Source organism: Poecilia reticulata, linkage group LG19 (assembly GCF_000633615.1).
Source record: "Poecilia reticulata strain Guanapo linkage group LG19, Guppy_female_1.0+MT, whole genome shotgun sequence".
Taxonomy (NCBI): Eukaryota; Metazoa; Chordata; class Actinopteri; order Cyprinodontiformes; family Poeciliidae; genus Poecilia; species Poecilia reticulata.
In genome coordinates this window covers 20,670,064-20,674,046 of record NC_024349.1, presented here as the reverse complement: position 1 = coordinate 20,674,046, position 3,983 = coordinate 20,670,064, and the positions used below count along the sequence as shown (strand labels likewise).

General features: G+C 38.6%; 1 protein-coding gene across 2 annotated transcripts in view; it reads left to right on the top strand.

The window, feature by feature from the left end:
* Window positions 1-3,720, top strand: part of LOC103481910 (transmembrane protein 238-like) — a 6,650-nt gene extending 2,930 nt beyond the window's left edge. The window contains exons 2-3 of one of the 2 annotated variants that reach the window (XR_536361.2): window positions 867-966; window positions 3,451-3,720. The gene's annotated coding sequence lies outside the window, so the exon portion shown is untranslated. The remainder of the gene's footprint in view (window positions 1-866; window positions 967-3,450) is intronic. The other variant, XM_008437715.2, reaches the window with a different exon arrangement.
* The last annotated feature ends 263 nt before the right edge of the window (window positions 3,721-3,983 follow it).

The following is a 3,983-nucleotide window of genomic DNA, read 5'->3' as shown; positions in this document are numbered from 1 at the left end:
GTGTTAACGACGTTGCTAGTATGGAGAGCCTTAAGTTGCTTTTTTCTTGCCACTCTTCCATAAATACCAGATTTGTGGAATCCATGGCTAATAGTTGTCAGATTTTTCCACCTGAGCTGTTGGCTTGTGCTTCTCCTCCAAAGTTCCCTGCTTTAAACTTCTCCACAGCTCTGTCCCTGCTGTTTTCCTTCATCTCCATGATGCTTTTTGTTTTAGCTAATGCTCTCTGACAAACCTTTTGAGATTTTCGCAGAACAGCTGGATTTCTTCAAATTAAATTAGTCATTATTGCTTATTAATTGAGCAATTGGTGCGTTTTTTGGATAACATTTGGAAAGCTATGTATTTTTTCTTTCTTCACARTTCCTTCACTGCTTTGCGTTAGTCGGTGACATAAAATCCCAATAAAACACAATGAAAGAAAGTCGTGCTTSACAAAGTGTGAACGTTCAAGGGGTGTGAATACCTTTGCAAGGTGGTAAATAATCCTCTTTAGCGGCCTGCCRTCGCTTTGCTTACCATGAGTTTTTCAGCTACATCTAACTGTGGCTTTTTTTTTCTTCTTTTTTTTTTTTCTTCGTCACCGCTGCCATCCTCGTCCTCTCGTAGGTTGTCATGGCAGCCCTCCTCGGGCTCGCCCCGGTCTTAATAAGGGGAAATATCTCACATTATTGGCAGGGATTAGATGAAACTCATAGTGAAGCTGGTCCAGAGAGGTAATCACCCACCCACCCACAGGTACATGCACCTCTCCCAYCCCCCATCAGCCCTCCAAGGGGGCTGCCCAGCTCCATGCTCATGAATATCTGTAATAATCTTTTTTTTTTCTCTCTCTCTCTCTTCCTTCTGCACCCTCTCCACCCGAGTTGAGAGATCTTCAGTGACCCATGGCAGTTTTTAATTAATGAGCCTGACCGTTTGTGCTCACCTTCACACTTCAGCGGTATTTTAGCCGTCAGTTTGCTTGTAAGTAGCCGGCCAGTCAGACACCCTTTGGGCATAAAGGCACAATTGCATTTTAATGGAACTCTGCAGCACTTATTGATCCGGCGGAATGGAGTGCGATGGGTACGGCGATTGGGTTTTAGCAGCGGCTGAACCGCCGAAAGATTGCAGGGATCTTATCTTATGCTGCTTAATGCCCACTGATGCCATCCCACTAGCTATAAATGGGTGTGGTCTTTTTTTTTTTTTTTTTAGTTACAAAGAAAAAAAAAAGTGCTGATCCACAAAATAACGGCGCCTCACATTTGGTTCCCTGGGGGATCTGCCGAAGGTGCCGTTCATTAAATCCAGACATCATCCAGATGGTGACACCGTTACTTTGTAAGCTCTGATCACAATGTTTCAGTCAAGTGTATAAGTGTATCATTATCCAGAATAAAATGATTCCTATACTGATGTTGGGTAATATGACACGGAGTCGGGAAGAAGCCATTAGTCCAAATGCAACATAAAAAGCCAGATTAGTTTGCACTCCATCGAGTTTGAAACAGATTAAACTTTCAGATTTGTGATGTAGACGGCTACTTCCTCCCGTTAGGTCACATATTATCAGAGTATCGGTGCACACTTCTTTTCATAACCCAGGTCCCCGCCTTAGAAAAACACTGCTTATGTAGCATCAACTTACCTTTTTTTTTTTTTTCTCCTGAATGAGAACTTCGTATTAGAGGTTTGGCAAAGCTGGTTAATCAGTATGTGTAATTTATTATTGCCAAACAGAGAGAGAGGGATTGGTCAGGATTAGATGCTGATTGCTTCATGCTTGCATGTTCACATGTTCTGAGCTGCCTGTGTGGTGGTGTGAAATTACTCAATGTTTCTGTGAAGCCATGCCGTACCATGTTGACTCGTTTTCCTGTTCTGGGGATGTAAACATCAAGACTGTCTGAANAAGTGTATCATTATCCAGAATAAAATGATTCCTATACTGATGTTGGGTAATATGACACGGAGTCGGGAAGAAGCCATTAGTCCAAATGCAACATAAAAAGCCAGATTAGTTTGCACTCCATCGAGTTTGAAACAGATTAAACTTTCAGATTTGTGATGTAGACGGCTACTTCCTCCCGTTAGGTCACATATTATCAGAGTATCGGTGCACACTTCTTTTCATAACCCAGGTCCCCGCCTTAGAAAAACACTGCTTATGTAGCATCAACTTACCTTTTTTTTTTTTTTCTCCTGAATGAGAACTTCGTATTAGAGGTTTGGCAAAGCTGGTTAATCAGTATGTGTAATTTATCATTGCCAAACAGAGAGAGAGGGATTGGTCAGGATTAGATGCTGATTGCTTCATGCTTGCATGTTCACATGTTCTGAGCTGCCTGTGTGGTGGTGTGAAATTACTCAATGTTTCTGTGAAGCCATGCCGTACCATGTTGACTCGTTTTCCTGTTCTGGGGATGTAAACATCAAGACTGTCTGAAWCAAACATTTTAAAAATATATATAGTTTTCTTGGATATTCATTTTGAGATTTGGAAGGCAAAGTAGAACAGCATTATACAAAGTTTTTTTTCTTTWAAAAAAAACRTGATGTTGYATTATTATTMATATATATTGTGATTAGGATGGTGGTTGTGATTAGCCCACATTTTTCTCAATCTTCCATTTAATATTTTAAAATTATTATTAAACCTAAATGTTGAGAACAGGGTGACACATGCAGATGTCTAAATATTAGACCAAATGTGCTTATTTTTTTTGTATATCAAAAGCCTCATTTGATAATGCAAAGTATTTGTCAATCACTCAAAATTAAGGACTAAGGTTGCTTGTTTTTAGAAATAAAGGTTGCAGAGATGTTGAGGATTTGTAGTGTAATACTGTTTATCCATGACRATATCCAAAATTAAAACCTAMATCTAAAATGTGCAAAATATTTCAAATCTGTGCAGTTCTCACATTGGTATACAGATGAGGCCAAAGGCTTACATACACTGAATAGAAAGACATTAATAAATGTCTGACATGTTTTTTCTTATTATTATTATTGTGGCATTCAGTAAATGGGGAAAAAAAGTAACTCCAGCTGACCTAAAATAAGAGACATTTCACCTGACCACCTGCGTGAAGTTGGTTTTCTCGTGACCTGTTGGGTCACTGAAGCMGTTTCTTTTTTTCCTGTGTGATGGAGCATGTAGGCAAAATTAAACACACGAAGAGAAACCAAAGCAAAGCTATTCTCAAACGACCTCTTTTATTGCTACCAATAGTCTGAAAATTTTCATGAATTTGCGTACAGATCATCTTTGAAAAACAGTTGCGTAGCATACAACCTTTACCTTATCTAGATTTAGACTTTCAAYTAGTGGCGAGAAGTCATAACCTGTTATAGTAACTTTCTATCACATTAATTATTTTTTGTGTGTACCCAATTTTTTCCATTAAAAGTGACTGGTTTCTACGTTTTTGTTTGTTTGTTTGTTTTTTATTACCTTTACAGATGGTGGTGTTGGTGCTCCTGGACATGAGCTACTTCCTGTTTTTGTTGGGATTTTTTTTCCTTCTCCCCTGAGATTTCAACAGACTTTAACATTTAAACTTGTGAGCAAAAGCCACGTTTATGAGAACATCTTGCTTGGTGTAAAGCTCTCTAAAATAAGAAAAGCCACACGGTGAAGAAAATGTGCATTTCATTTTTATGTTTTCTGTGTAACTATATGTATATTTGTGTCTAAATTATTTTTGGGAATAAAGTGCAAAGATATTTAAATGTGGTTGTGTGACTCTCCGAGCAATGGATGCTGTCTGCTTTACTGAAAGAGACTGCGTTTCAAAGATAATCCTTAACAAAGTGTCACCTTTTGAATATCTACAATTACAAACAAGTGTTTGGGATTTAACACACATGGATAATTTCTTCCTACTTTATCCAAACCTACTTGTGGCTCAGCTGCAGCTGGGTCTGTAAGGAAAGGAAAGCAAATTCGTCGACAGCCAGAATATCTCTCATCATTAAGGAAACCTATTTGTCTA